The 16,300-nt window shown below is 39.4% G+C and overlaps 1 protein-coding gene across 2 annotated transcripts in view; it reads left to right on the forward strand.

Moving 5' to 3' along the window:
* Positions 1–16,300, forward strand: part of ankrd11 (ankyrin repeat domain 11) — a 109,304-nt gene that overhangs the window by 19,303 nt on the left and 73,701 nt on the right. For both annotated transcript variants that reach the window (XM_061036678.1, XM_061036689.1), the window contains exon 2: positions 12,376–12,455. The gene's annotated coding sequence lies outside the window, so the exon portion shown is untranslated. The remainder of the gene's footprint in view (positions 1–12,375; positions 12,456–16,300) is intronic.

Consider the following 16,300-nt stretch of genomic DNA (forward strand, 5'->3'; position numbering starts at 1 on the left):
AGCTGTGCAAAAGTGTACTGCTGTTTTGAATCACCCTGCCATTGATGTGCATATAACTTCCATCCTTCAGTGTGACAGTGATGTTTCAAGATCTGGTCACCGATGATTGGCAATGTCATGTTCTTTATCATTCTTCACAGTAAATAATAATCAATATCTACTGATATAGTTTTGACAAAAAAAGGGGGGACTCAGGACTTTAGTAATCATTAGTTGTGTAACCCATCTGTCAGTTTGAACAACAGCATTACAAACCATTCTACCATGGTCTATTGTAACCCATCAATAAAGATAATCATACATATAGCATATAATAACTTTGTGTTTACTGAAGAGCAAACTTTGTGAAGCTGACATCCTGACGCTGAAATGACTGTACAGATGTTTTTGTCTTTTATAATTTGAACATAAATTGTTGAAGTCAATTACATAATCTGAAACAGCTTCCTATTCCTGGCACCCATCTTCATTCTCATGTTCTGTCTATGCAGCACTTCTTCTTCTATAATGACACTGCTGAAAGTATAGCAACAAAAATTAAGCTGTACATTTAGACAAACTGTGATCATAAACATTTTAAATGAAAGTTGTGTCCTGCAGCAAAAGGTAATTTATCATCAAATGACCATAATCAGTGGTCCTAAAAGGATAATAAATAAGATTGCTGCTTCCTTTTATTACTGTATTTGGATCAGTTGGAGGAAAACAATTTAAATCAATTGAATATGATGATAAAGGTGGGGGTGTTAGTAGTATTAAACTTAATATAAATTGTTCTCTGTGCAGAACCTTTTTAATTAAGTTAATCTTCAAACTATTTTTGTATGGGATGTTAGACTCATACTAAAGTAGGGCTATTTTTTCCAACTTTGTTCAGCCCATTACTGATATATGACAGTCAGGCACAATTGCACAACTTTGTTAGGATTGATAATCATCAAAGGCCCCACAATACAATATTATCACAATACCTGAGTCACGATGTGATATTGTTGCGATTTTAAACATTTTGCGACGCTGAGAATTGCGATATAATATATTGTGATACAATAAATTGCAATGTAACTTTTTTTAACTGCATATTCTGTCCTCAAAATTAAACTTAATCAATAACTGTTTTGTCTTATAAGAAAACATTCTCTGTCTATTCATCCCACTTCAGTCTTTTTATTTCCACGCAACGGGAGTCAAGCACACAGACTGACCAATACTGTGATAAAAAGTAAATCCCTGGAAAAGGCTGCATGCACCTCACAATCTGAACTGTTCGTATTTCAGTCTAATCAAACGTAACTGAACACAAACATGTATGGACGACTGTACAATTGCAGGAATAAAAAGAAAAATGCAACTTTTTCAAAATGAATTGAACAACCCCGTCAGCAATTAAAATTTATAAAACACATTTGCTATTAATATAGTAAAATATTGATGCTTGGCGGCCATGGATTGATGTAGCGATACTATGCTATATCAATTTTTTTACACCACCTTGACTCTTTATCCCTACATGGTATATTTTACTTAATGAGTTAAGAAAAATATTTTTATCAAAGAGTAACAGACTTACAGACTGTAGGCACAACAAGTCGTGCTAAATCACGTAGTTTTTCTATCAGTTTTTTTCATATGTCATACTATTTTTTTAGCTTAATTTTGGGGCTTTTTAGAAAGACAGGACATGGGGATAGCGTAGGAAATCAGGAAGAGAGAGTTTGGAATGATATGCGGAAAAGAAGCCAAGGGGTGCCGCCCGGGCTGCCTGCTTTGGGGATTGTATCCTCTGTACATTTGGCGCACTCACCACTGGCGCCCCAGTGATATGTCAGTATATAGGTGAAAACATTGTTTATGTCATAGGACTCCTTGTAATGAAAATCAGGATGCATTATTTGGTCAGATTGGACATTGTGCTCAGAGAAGACGTGAGACTTTTTGATTAAGCCGTTGACTTGTTGATGAGAGCTAGGATCAATTCAACTTATGCCTTCAAATAAGTACCGTAAAATCTGGTGTATAAGACGCACTTTTAATACCTATTTTTTTGTTTTAAAAGTTGGCTGCGTCTTATACACCGGTGCGACCAATACACCAGTATAAGATACTGAAACACGCGCCGCCATTACCGCAGGTGCAGCAGCCACTAACTGCGACCTGGTGCGATTAAAAAGCCATCCCCATTCATTGTGTATTGAAAGCTGGTTGCACGCTGTGCTGGGAAAGACGGCGACACAGACCAATCTGGCTGCACAACTTTTTTCACATATTTTCTCCCTCACGAGGTCATAATCATGCATTTACAGAAACAGTGGTATATTGTTCCGTAAATAAACATTGTGGAGTACTCTTTTGATTTAAAGAGTCCTATATTACAGTTAAAGATTGACGAGCGGAGTCGGGCAGTGCAACTTGCAAGCTAGGAGTCTGTTCCTCACAACTTTCCCTGCAGCAGGCTGAGAGATCAACTACCGTACTGTAGCTAGTACGAGCGCAAAATCCCGAAAGTGAAAATAGACGGAACTAAAAGAGTGACACAGCTGTATAGAAAATGCACGTTGTAGACATCACTGAACACAATATAAATCATAACGCAGGAAGACAGTTTAAACTTTTTTTTTCTCTCTAAGAGACCTTCAAAACAGGGTGCGTCTTATATACCGGTGCAACTTATGTTCCGGATTTTATGGTAAATATGACTATGAACTGCTATGGACATATTTGCCTTGGCCATCCTTTATTTTCAAACAGGCTGCATCAGAGAGATCACTCTTTTCCATGGGAAAAATAAGCATATGCTTTAGCTGCACAGAAGAGCTTATGATACCTTCAATAGCTTATGCTGTATATTGAGAACACACTCTTTTCAGGTTGAGGCCAGCATTTCAAAAGACATCTTTTGAATGTGAAGATTTTTTTTCTCCCAGTCCAGAGAGCTTGTTACCTTGACAACAGCAGAAGATTCATAGCAAGTGGAGCTGAGAGAGAGAGAGAAAGAGTGAGCTGCATTTGCCGCCGCATGGCTGTGCTGAACAAACAAGCCTTGTCGCTAACTGTGTCACGAGTGGTGGTGGTGGTGCTGCTTCCTTCTCATTGCAGCCCGTATCCCCTCCCTCCTCCTCGTCCTCCTCACTCCTTGCTTTTCTGCCTTCACTTAATGTCAGGCTTTTATTTAGAAGGCTTGTTGTTCACCTGGTATCCACACATCACAGCAATCTGACAGACTCACCATTTTATCTTAGCTATCTAGATTGTTTTCTGTATAACTCCCTGCTTCCTCTCACTCCTTCTCATCCTCTCCTCCACATTTGCTTTTTTTTATTAGCTTTCATTGCCATCTTCTGTGCTGATGGTTTATCTCTCTCCCGCATGTTTGGTTTTGAGGTAAACTGATCTGGATAGAGCTGCCAATATGCTGCCTGTGTTGGTTGGTCATGTTTGATATAAAAAAGGATCCGTGAGTTGTGGTCCTTCCCTACAGAAACCAAGCTTTATCAATAATGTAGATGTTTTTGAAGAGAGAGGTGTGGTGTGCATCTCTTTTTCTCTCTCCTCCCTCTGGCCCATCTCCCTCCTTCCCAGCTCCCCCTTGGCATTCTCCCCACACCCTTCAGTATCAGATTTCCCCTCCAATGTTTGAGCATAGGAAAGCTGATGACTGAATTAAATTAGTGAAGATACAACAATAAGCTCCGATACCTGATGCTTCCACATACAGCAGGCTGAACCCAGGCTTCTGTCCTGATCTGCTACTGCTTCCTATTGTTTATTTTGATAAGTGCTCAGACTTAAAATAGGGTGTGTTCTTCATCAACATCACTGCGCTAACCATTACTGAGCTCCCAAGTGACAGAAATTCCGCAGATACTGTAGGCACTGTATCCTCAACCAGGCTAACATGTTATCTTTAGCACATCGTTTTTATGATATGAAAATATGGAACTGTCATTTTTTTAATGTTTAGTATACAACTGTTATGAAGCCATTCTAATTGAATAAACGTAATGACTTAACTAATCGTCACTGAAACCAACAACTTCTAGTTGATCGGAAAAATCTTAAGGGCTTCTTTAACTTCAGGGCTCTATATCAAGCTTTATAGACACTTTAATCAAGACTCAAGCAGTCCAGTTTCAAGAGCTAAATACTTGAGTTTGAATGATTTTCAGATGTAAAAACACTGCACATAAGTTTGTTTTAAACATAGGTTATAATTTAAAGGCTCATCAGGGATCATATACCTGCAATAATGTTATCTTTTTCTTTACTATTCAAAAATGCAAAGCTGAAGTGTCAGTGGCATCAACCAGATGTGTGTGCTTGCAAATACTGTATTTAATTGACCACCAGCCCCCTTTGCTTAGTGATACGATCCAAGGTATTGTGAATTATGTTTTATATTAATGCTGAGCAGCCCTTTCAAATTAAGAAACAATAATCCGCAACCTTGGTCAGTGAGTCAAAAAGTTAATGGCAGACCATGGACATGCGAGAAAGGAGCGAGAGGTAGGATTCAAACCCAGGCCGCCTGCTTGGAGGACTACAGCCTCTGTATATTGGCTAAATGCACCCCAATAAACAGTATGCTAACAGTTTTCATATGATTATAAAATGGAAATATGTGTTACTGTTAATTGTAGATCTTTAAAGAAAGATATTCTGAATCTGCCAAAATCAGTATTATAGGTCTTGAACAATGTTCAGGGTCGTGTTTTCTTAAAGTAATTAAGGATGGAACAGTTGTTTTGTCAAAGTTGAGTGAAATTGGTTCCACTGGTTCCAACAATCACAGTAAGAGTCGAGGGAATGTGACAGAGTATGAAAACAGAAGGAAGGAAAAGGTTGAGCCACACTGGCAAGACCGCTGGAGTTGGCTGGAACGCGATGCAGCTAAAATTTTAGTCCTTTGCCAAATCTGCCAATCAATGCCGACATATGTGGACAAGGAAGTTCATCAAGACAATGTAGTTAAACTGATGGGCCAGTGGTTACAATGCTGGCACAAGTCATCTCGGAAAGCTGGGCCAGTGGCAAATCTAACTTAATGTCACCCGCTGTCACTCACTGTGTAAGTCTCTTCGGTCTCAACCTTGGACTCATTTGATAAATGTGGCCCTCAGTTGTTTCCACATGACTTCTGATGGACAGCAAATAGCACAAAGTGAGCATATGTGATGTTGCAGAAGTCCATCACACAGAACTCAAGGTAAACATGCTTTATGTCACTAGTTTTGTGCTAAGATTTTGTGCAAACATTTCTTATCCCCTGGCTAAGTGTGTCCTGCTTAGGAACTCACACAGTCCAGCTAGCCTGTGAATTTTGTTTGAGATGAACCACTGGGCTGCAAACACTGCAGTGTGAATGTGAATTAATGTTCCTGCATGATATGTGGGAGGACTATGTCATTCTTTATGAAACAGACAGAGGTCAGTGCTGTTGTTCCAGGTCACCTTTCAGCCAGCTCTGATCGGTTCTCTGATAGGACAGCCAGTTATGGTATCACAGGAGAGTTGCTTTAGAGCCCTGCGGGTCATACTGGTCTGTGCTTGTGGTATATTGTCTGAATTGCCCATAAGGTTCAGCCATACCAGTATGGGGAAATGGAAGCTCTTCCTGTAATCGGATGCCAAATGACAGAGAAGCAAGACAAAAGATGCCTGTGTCCTGAAGCCAGCATTAGAGCCCCTGTCTCCCCCATAATCCCAGAGCACACACACGCACTACTGTCACCACTGGTTATGCACGTGAAACCAGCAGTCTCCCCCTTTCTATTGTCTAGCCCACCAGGAGGTCCTGTTGGCTGTCTGCAGGCTTTTGGGTCTATTGCACCAATCGTCGCCTGATGTCACCTTTACACATAAACCTGATACCATAATCATGCATGATGGATATTAAAGCACACACGGGGCCCTGGACAAAGTAGATACAGCTGTTGTTAATAATATTTAACCAAAATCAGTGACCAAAAGGTCATTTTGATCACAATTTATTGTTCTTTCTGGGCAAGCCAATTCTCTGAATTCCATTGAAAGTATGTGTACATCTGTAGTTCGCTAGCATCATAGACTGCCTCTGACTCTTGTTGAAGGTCTCTGTCAAGCTGTTTTGTTCGTCACATGCACCTGGCAACACCTCCGATGCTGTGATGAGCGTAGTTAAGTGCTCTGCTGATATTTCAGCTGTTAGATAACAGGGACACATCCAGTGATCACGCAGAAGAATTAAATATGCAGATATGTTGTCATGGTGATGCAGAAGTAAAAAATGTGCTGTAATTATGCATGGTGATGCTAAATGTTTGGCCTCAGCTTCTAATACAGCAGATGCAATGTTTGTTCCTTGGAGCCCAGCATTAGACAGTGGTTCTAATTTGACCTTTTTATCAGCTCTCCTACATTAATCTTTCAAACACATATTGTATTAAGTATAGATTATCTCAAAAGTATGTTTCAGTTTGTAAAGACTTGTGCCTGCAACGTTTGTCTTTCTAGTGACTGAGAAAACAATTGATGTTTTGTGCTCATCAGCAGTCTTTGTTTATGTGAACAATACTAAAATCTTGATACTTTTTCCAATACTTTTTTTGAAAAAGGTTTTGTACTAGAATTTCCCGATCTGTACTTGTATGTAAAAAAAAAAAAAACATTGCTGGCTTCCTACTATCATGAAAAGAAGATAATCAAGATTAAACGATTACCGTGCCATTTTTCACGTTTGTCCATAGGTATTGTCATGTGTGGTATTTTTTTTTATTTAGGTTTTGTCTGAGAAGACCTAGTACATTAGACTTATTGTTGGACCTCTTAAAAAGGCTAAAGTGTTTGAATAAAGTCACTGGAAGGCTGAGTTTAAAGCCAGCTGTCATTGGTTTGGGTACAGAGTATAGTATACGGGGATAGTGTTACATGTTCTCAGATGGAAGGCGTACGTGATATTGCACCTGGTTGATCAAATGCCAAACTGCTTGAACACATTGCTTCCTCATTCCAAAGTTGTCAACTTAGTAAACGTGTCTAACAAGGCTGAATTTGATAAGAGATAAGCTGGCTCAACTGGCTCATGATTGGCATTTCTATACCTAGGCTTTCATTAATGTTTTTCATAGCATATTACTTGGTCTGAGATGGTGTCCTGTATGTTGTCTTTTGGTTCTCATGAAGAGAAGTTGTAAGGTTTTTTAAATGATATTCCATATCTACTGTAGCTGAACAACTTGCAAGGAATAAACAGCCGAAATCACAAAATAATCAACCATGAGCAAAATTTAAGAGTCTTTGTACATCTGTGAAATTGTAACAAACTTGACTGACTTCACTGACTTATGTGATAATTTTTCCCATTGCTGCACTAACTCAATTCAGGAAACATTTTGGTAGTAGAAACATTGATGTAAAAAGTTTCTTCTTATTTATTTATATTTTTAAAGTAATAGCTGTTATTTCTTCTTTCTAATGGCTTGCTTGTAATTTGAAAATCTATCTGTCTTCAGTTTTTTAAGCAAATGTATTGCTTATGCTTTCTTATATTATTGATATTAAATAACAAAGAGGTAGGTCTTTTACCTGCTCTTTTGTAAAGTGTCACAAGATAACGTTTGTTATTGGCGCTATACAAATTAACATTGATTGTTCAGTTACTACCAGTAAGTTGTTGACATGAGCACAATTTCATGTTTTTTACACTAATATCTGTTACAATTAATTGTTTTGGCAATGGTTTGCTTGCTTCGGCTACTACCAGTAGTTGTTGACTTAGCTTGGTCTGACAAAAAGTTGTGTTATGCTTGTTGGTGTAGAAAAGGCTTCCCCCTTTTAGAAAAGGCTTCCCCCTTTTCTACACCAACAAGCATAACACAACTTTTTGTTGTTTATAGGCACTTTACGTAGGTGCAGAGCAGTGCAAAAACAGCAGACTGAGGAAGAAGATATGCCCACCAACACACTTGCTTTAATGCTGCAAAAAAATGTAATAAAACCATTTTGTGGCATTTGATGCTTGTTGGTGTAACCATACAGTTTAAAGTGTACACCTCTGTGTACACATCTTGGGTCTCAATTCCTTTTTTGTAGGTGATCATCAAAGGCAATGTTCATACATTGTTTTCAAAACTGTTAGTGGGGGTGGTGCTTTGCTTCCTGGCAGGATTATTACAATCCGTCAATCCTGTGCTTCCCGCTGGGAAAGCCCCACAGGTTCCACTACAGTACAAACAACAAATACGCATCTAACCATCATCATCCTCCTTACCACTAAGGCCATCCTGGTCTGGCCTTAATCCTGTGCCGCGTACCCACCTGCCACCCTGCCTATACTATAAGCCTTTGTACTTTTTACTGTAAAACCCTCCATGCTGTTCTCATTTGATATGATCTTGTAGCTCTTGTGCACATGTAACAAGTTTTTTTTATTGTTGTTGCTGTTCCAAAACACTCTCTTTTTAAAATCCTGTTAAACCTGACAGCTTGTTGCTAATGACTGTTGGTCATCAGTCCCCTTGTGATATCTTAATACCAGATTGATGGAACAAATGTGGGTTCACATTGAGTCTGGAATGTCACCAGTCTAGCCCAACACTGGGCCTCTGTTAAATAACCCCCCTCCCCATGTCCTGCCTCCTAAATCCTGATAAACCCTTGCCCTCATAGCTGGGAAGGGACTGGGGGAAGGGCGACAAGCCAACTAGAAAGGTTGGGACTGGGATGCTGGGTCCTAACTCATTTCATTGGGTTGCCTTGTGTTGCATTTTACTAGATATTGTAGACAAGGAGTTGTAACTGGCTATGGCTAGTGGCTATTGTTATGTAATGGTAGCCAGTTTTTTTTTGTGTGCTTTTACAGCCCATTTAACATGATGAAATTGACTGAAAAGACATTCAAGAATTAGAAAAGAACTGAAAGGGTGGTTGATGTAGTTTTAGACAATTTGGTAAAAATGACAATCACGATTATTTCGATAAATACAGAGATCACGATTAATAATCATGATTATTCATACATTTTAGGTACACCTTTTTTATTGTTTATTTTAAATATAGGGCTATTGAAATTAATAATTTAAGCGATGCAGACTAGAAGATTAATGCATCGATGCAGGGACAGGACGTAATCGATGCTGACGAGGGTTAGAAAAAAGCATCTGCTAAATGCGGCTGTTTTGTGCAGCGTTGAGTGAGTTTGTTTTACCTAAACAAACACGGTGGTGTGTAATGAAAGTAACGTAGGCTAACAGAGGGATTTGTGACAGAAAACAACGTAAATTGAGTCCCGCTCCTGTGCTTGCTGACTTGTTGAGCAGAGTCAGTTGGTCCTGCACACTCAGACCACAGTGCTCCGCTGCACGCTGAAACAACGGCAGCAAGGATAAGCATCATCATTACAGCTAAAGGTGTGTTTAAACTGATGCCTCGCTGTCTTAAGTCCAGGATAACTAAAAGAAGGGGGCTGTGGCGGTGACTCGTGATAAAGTGAGCGGCTTTAAACACAATTGACTCTGACACAGCGTCATCGAGAATCACCGCTAATAAATTCACCTCCGCTAAAGCTGCGTTCGTTCGATGATAAACACATTCTATTTCTGACAAGTTCTTCACAATAAAAGTCTCGTGCCTATCTGTAGTTGTAGTGCTTTTAATGTGAAACTTTTATATCAGGAAATGGGGAGTTTACATCAGTAGCAACTTAACACAGTTCGTCTGAAATAAAGAGGACAGAAACAAAACTAACCCTGAACAAAGCTCACAGCTAAGAGCTACAACGTCCCGAGAAGGGAACACAGTGACTTAAAAACATCTTTCGCTCATATAATAAACTAAACACACAAAAACGTAAACTTATTACCTATACTGTAGGCTACCTATATAATGTATTAATTTTAACTTACAATGTAAAGATATTGATAATGACATTGTTGTCTAAATCACTTTTTTAAATTATACAAAAGGAGTTCATATTTATAAGACTGTTTGTCTCTGTTTATTAAAAAGTAGCCATGTGCAGTAATATAGAAAATTGAGGATGAATCGTGATATCGAATCGAATTGTTGACTGGATAATCGTAATCGAATCGTAAGACCAGTGAAGATGCACAGCTCTAATACTGTATGTAGATGGCTCTGATCTAATATCGGTATTGGGTCTGATATGGACCTAATTTACATATCGGACTGATGGCGCAGATCCACGTCACCTATCAAAAAAGATCTGTGGGCACTTTAAACATTCTCAGCTCAAACAGTCTCACTTTGAAGACATTCAGACTGAACCGAAAGTGCCCTCAAATATTTAATTTGAAAACCATGTGTTGTTGCTAACTGTTTGTATTTGAAGCCAGCGCAATGCAATGCCGGGTTTACTACAGCTTTTTGTAACCTTACACATAATACCAACACCAACAATAACAGTTTAATTATGTTAAAAAACATTTTGGAATCAGTATCGGTATCGGATATGTATCGTAATTGGATCGAAACTGAGAAAAAGTGGATTGTGCATCTCTTTAAATATATATAGTGCTTATCATCTGTTGCCAGGGATGGACTGGGACTAAAATTCTGCTCTGGCATTTTTGGCCGACACCATCCCTGACAACTGGCCAAACATGACGTAGCAGCTAAATATTGCTCAATGTTCATACTCAAGCAAAACTATGTAAGAATTATCACAGAAAAAGACCTGGTTTTCAGTATTCATCTTCATTTAAGAATATGTTTAATTTAATCACTCTTCATATTTACACTTGAAATGACGGCTTTTTAAGTATACCAGTTGAAGTATATAATTAAGCTGAAACATTCGCACAGCAAACTGTACTTTGAAAAAAGTGTTGTCGACTGTTGTCATAATGGAATAATTGGAGATTTTTTTCTTTAACGTTAGTTCAAGTTGTTATATTTTGACGTCTTTGTAAAATGTACTGCTGATGAATTTTGTAAACGGAGCAGACAGGCAGAGAGAGAGGCAGGGCCTGAGAAGCCACTGTGTGAGAGTTGTGGGCTGTGTGTGTGTGTGTGTGCGTCTGTGTGTTTGCAGAGGAGAACTGAAGGGAAGCAAGAGCAGATAAAAGTCGTATGTAAACAAACATTAATATAAGTTAGAGAATAGAAAGCTGTATTAGTAGTAGGAGATGGACCTGGGATTCATATCATTGTATTTCTTTGCATTAACGCTATAATGTCTCAGTTTTACAATATTAAAAGGGAGTATGCATTTGAATCCATATTCATGCACTAAGACCCCCCTTTTTCCCCCTCAAACAAGCCTGCTCGATGCTCAACTCATTTCTGTGCATGAGACCAGAGAAAGATGTTTTAATAAGTTATGTGCTCAGTGATCAGCAGTACGTTGTAGCTTGTAACTGCATCTGTGTGGTTTTAAGTTTTGTTTCTCCTCTGCAGAATTGTGTTCAGCTGCTGAAAACACCACATTTCCTGATATGTCTCTTTCAAAATAAAAAAAATTCCAACAACATTTAATTGTGAAGGATTTGTCCAAAATATGTTTATCAAATAAGTCGTGCTGAGTCGTGCAATTAGCTGAGATTTTCAACTAGTTACAGTATTTACAGCTGCTCATTGGAGCATGATTCATAGCCACAGCCCGCTTCATTTAATCAAATTGATCTTAAGACAAGCGAGACATCAGTCGAAAAACATGTTCTGCAGTTAGAGCCGTTGAAATGAAGATGCAAATGCATGTTGTGCTGCACACAAGGGAAACTGAGTCCAGCCATTAAGGGCACAGCCTATGTTACAGCCACACACAGAAAATTCCACAGACAGGGGCCGTTGTGATAAAACGATGGCTGATCATACTTTTTAGTTTGGACATTGGGAACAACTGAAATACCAGAGGAACTTTGAGCTCTAGTGGGCTCATAAGTTAAAAGCAAATCTGATAAATAGGTGGGAGCAACTGACTGCAGACTGTGGAGTTTGTAATTCAGGTTCTCTCTATGAGCTCCATTTTTAATAACTAAAGCCTGAGTGTTGTCCTTGTTGAACTATAAAATGTACTCTGCCATCCATAACTTACTATCTAAAATACAATTAAACAGGGAATCAATTGGCCCTGTGTCATCAGGAGACACAGCAATATAGATCGGTGCATCATCAGCATAACTATGAACATTGATGCAGTTTCTCCTGATGACATTTCTGGAGATAACATATAAATGTTAAAAAGTGTAGGACCTAAAATTGACCCCTGGAGAACACCACATTTAATTTAATAAAGTCTAGATAAACATTCACCCAAACTCACATTGGAACCAATGTCAGGAGCAGAAACATGACTCCCTGCCTCCCTGTTGTAAGGAATGTTAAACTGCTTGTGCTGTCCCAGTAATTAATGTCTGGTATTGTTTTCATCTTGTCTTTCAGGATTCTGGGGACTCTGCAGCAGCAGGGGTTTTTCTTGTTGGATTTTAGCCCACTGACATTCTCCCACAGCCATGGAATCGGTAAGTTTTCTTTTATCATATTTCTGAAAGTATAACCAACATGCTGATACATGGCCATTTCCCTGAAAGTCTTCAAGCCAAGCATTGATTCTGTAAATGGTGTTTTTCGGCTATATCTGATATCTGCTAGCAGTTGAATTTGATGGTATGCATGGTACACTAGTGTGTGTGTATCCTTGTGAACACAGCAGTGAGGAACACAGGATTGAAATGTCATATTTACACGTAATCTTGTCTCAAGTCTCAGTATGTGCAATATGTGGCAAGTGTGGATGTTATTGGTCTTGCATATTAGTAGTTCCTTTTATTTCACCAAATTGTATTTTTGCAATCACTGAAATTCAGACAACTCAACGAGCCCTTGCTTATCCTAAATACCAGGATAGTATTTTTTAAGTTGGTTTAAAGACAGACGGTGAGAACTTGTATGTATGATTGCATACTACAAGTATCAGGCTCTCCCCTTCATTGTAAGTCATGCAAGAGATTGTGTATGAAGTAGTTGCTTGTACCAACAGGCAGACTGAAAGCACAGCAGCATTGAACTCTATCCACTGGTATGCATGTATTAAGAACAGGATTTAGTGCATGCCTAACCTCTGTTTCCCTGTCCCTTTCTCAGAGGCTGTGTGTCTGTGTGCATTTGTGTGTGCGTTAGAGACTGTGAAAAATAGGTCACTGCTTCTGTAGTGCAGAACCAGCATGTGTCAAGCAAAAGCTCTCCATTACCGTCACTCACACATGCAGTATATTGCACACACGAAAAAACCTCTTCCTGTCAGTAATTGTTGCAGAACACATTTAATATAAGATGTTTACTCCTGATATGCTTAAACACAGCTTCTACTTTGAATTTGCAATCATAGATGATAACTGCGATGTTGTTGGTCCCAAAAGGATAAAATTAGAAAGTGTAAACCTATTAAAATAGCCCATACTGTGAGTGACAGGGTATCATTAAAAATTGCCAAATATAAATGAACACTTCTTTGACATTTTCTTTCAATGTGATTTGCAAATGCAAAATGACATTGAAAGAAAGCTTTCTTGAGTGAAATCTGGGGTTCAGTCAGTGAAAAATACAGTGGTTATAGTGATAGTGCCTGAACAGCCTCTGCTCATTTCAGCAATAGAAGTTGAGGATGAAATACGTCTCTGAATTTATGGGAGTCTAAATCTGTTCTAAGTTCAGCAAGTGATCAGCATGTGTTTCCTTGAATTTCAAATTGTACACATTTTTGGTTTAACTGAAGGAATGTTCCCTAGTTTTAATACAACAGTAGACACAATTCCTTCATGTGAAAAATAGAAGAGTAAGACGGATACAATTCCTAAACACTTGGATAGTTTGTGTGCATATTTAATTACAAGACCATCTTGACACAAGACGGCTTATATAGCCTTCATCTACATTACAGTGTAAATTCAAACAACATCTTTGTTTGATGTAGTATGCATTTTGCATACAATGCAGCCCCTACTGCACCATTTACAGCAAGTAAAAACTCATGTGCCATTTAGTGCAGATCCACAAATGAATAGATAGTAGATAACAATACAAACATCGGCCTCTGGATTTTAAGAAAAGTGATTTGATCATTTCAATAAAATATACAAGAAAAGAATAATCTAATTTTTAGATATAGCCCTGACCAACTGCTGCAACACTAGCACATCCCCCTCTTCTGCAAAAATGTGTCTCTCTCCCTCTGTCTCCGACTCACTTACTCTCCTCCCACCCACCTCTTGTGTCTGTGTGCCTGTGGCTGTGCACTAGCAAGAACTGCTTCTGTTTACCTCTCCGAGCAGCCTATATCTGCTTACTGTCAGTGGAAACCAAGGAAACCGATCACAAAGCTTATTATGGTGCCAGGAGTGGAGTACATGCTGTGGGTGTGTGTGCCTATGAGGGCTGGACTCACACACAAACACGCACACACACATAAACCCTCTGCCACTCTCCTCCTCCCTTCCCTCATGTGATGCCAGTCACATGGTTTCCAGGCAAGCAGCTAAGTAAATCAGAATCAGACTCTTATTTTTAACTGCCTTAAATCCTCCACCTGGTCTCAGGAGTTAGAAGAACAGACTCAATTGCTTGTCCTTTTCTTCACCCTGTGTTTCTCTTTCACTCTGTGACTGTGCCACTTCCTCTCAGCCTTATTAAACCATGTGTCTACCTTCCCCCTATCTGGGTTATGTGTGGGTTTGACAATGCTCTGCTATGGCATGAAAGTGTGATTATAAAACTGTTGATGTGCTCCAGACATAGGAGCGAAGGCCTCTAGAAGTTTTGTATGGGATTTTGAACCAATTCAAGAGAGTGCTTACTTACATGTTTTTTTGTCACTTGCCGCTCTTTGACAGAACAGCTGAAGGTAGAAAGGAAATATTGGGAAGAGGGAGTGGATATTCCATGCAGTAAGGGACAGAGCCCAAAGTCTGACCCCTGGAGAAGTACTAAGAGTGTCGTAAACAAGTATTGTGTTAGAGCACACAGCTAGACAAACTATATGATAACACCATTTCTTATCAACCTTAGCATTTTTAAATGCATTATTTTATTCTATCGCTAAATTCTGAAAATGTATTTACACTGATACATATATCTGTATTCCAATTATATAAGCCAACAGATATATTAGTCAGATTCTTCGTGCATTATGTTAAGTAAGACCATAATTTTTCCTGTTTCATTTAATGTGATAGAAGGCAAGGTGTTCTGAGTGTGTGTCATTATAACATGTCATCTTTCAGTAGAGGAGCATAGAGGGGAAGTGTCTCTGTTAGATTTGGTGCAGATGAAAGGCCAAAATTCTTGTAATCACACCTTCTCCTCTGGTTTCCTCAAAGCTCCCCTTCTTTCCCCACCCCCTCCTCAAAAGCGGGGCTTGTTCCTCAGTGGGGATTAGTGTGTGCAGCAGCTCTGAACAGGGAAGTGGGCCCTGCCAGTCACATTACATAACTCGCCCCCGCTAGTTCGGCTCGGCCTGGCCCGGCTGGAGCGACGACTATAGCGGCTTTGTTTTCCCTGCCTTCCCTTCTTCCTCCCCTCTGCTGCTCCTCCACCTCCCCCTCTGGCAGCCTGCATACTAATGCTGTATAGAAGGAGTCTGTTTTGCAGGGAACAGGCGAGCCACTGTGGCGTGTAGTGCAGAGAAATACGCTAAAGCAAGCTGAATGGCAGGGAGCTCACATCTTAGGCAGAGGAATTTGAGGTCTGCCATAGGTCGTGGTTTTCAGGCAGATGGGAAGCTAGGGTATGCAGTACTATGTATCACTCCCCTGTCCGGGAGAGCCTCATCAGCATGCCCAGTGGTGACTCAGCAGGTTAGAGTTCATTTCAAATTCAGCGTGAAATTTCTCACGGCTAACAGGTTGTGATATGGTTTGTTAGTATTCCCTAATTCCATGTTTTTGTGCCGTTTGACCACACACACGCACACTCACTCTTCCCGACCTGTTAGTCTCTGTAGCCTCTGTGTAGGGACGGTTACAACCAGTATGCATTTAAGTATATTTACATGCAGTTTGAAAAGTCAAGAATCAAAGATTTCTTTATTATCTCAGAGGGCTTATTTTGACTGAAACCGGACTTTTAAAATGTATGTAAACATGTTAATCCAACTGAAATCATACTGAGTGGAATTTGTTGAAGTCTACTAACATACCTAGATAATGCAGTTGGGGATAAATTTACTGCATGTATACATCACAATTGGAACACAACTGGCCTAAACATTTTGCACACGCTCAACAGTTCCCGCATCGAGCTTTGACCCGGAAGTTGAACAGCATAAATGCGTAGCATATAAGAAGTTGAGTTGTTGTCGGTCTACAGATAT

Source organism: Labrus mixtus, chromosome 1 (genome assembly GCF_963584025.1).
Source record: "Labrus mixtus chromosome 1, fLabMix1.1, whole genome shotgun sequence".
Lineage (NCBI taxonomy): Eukaryota > Metazoa > Chordata > Actinopteri > Labriformes > Labridae > Labrus > Labrus mixtus.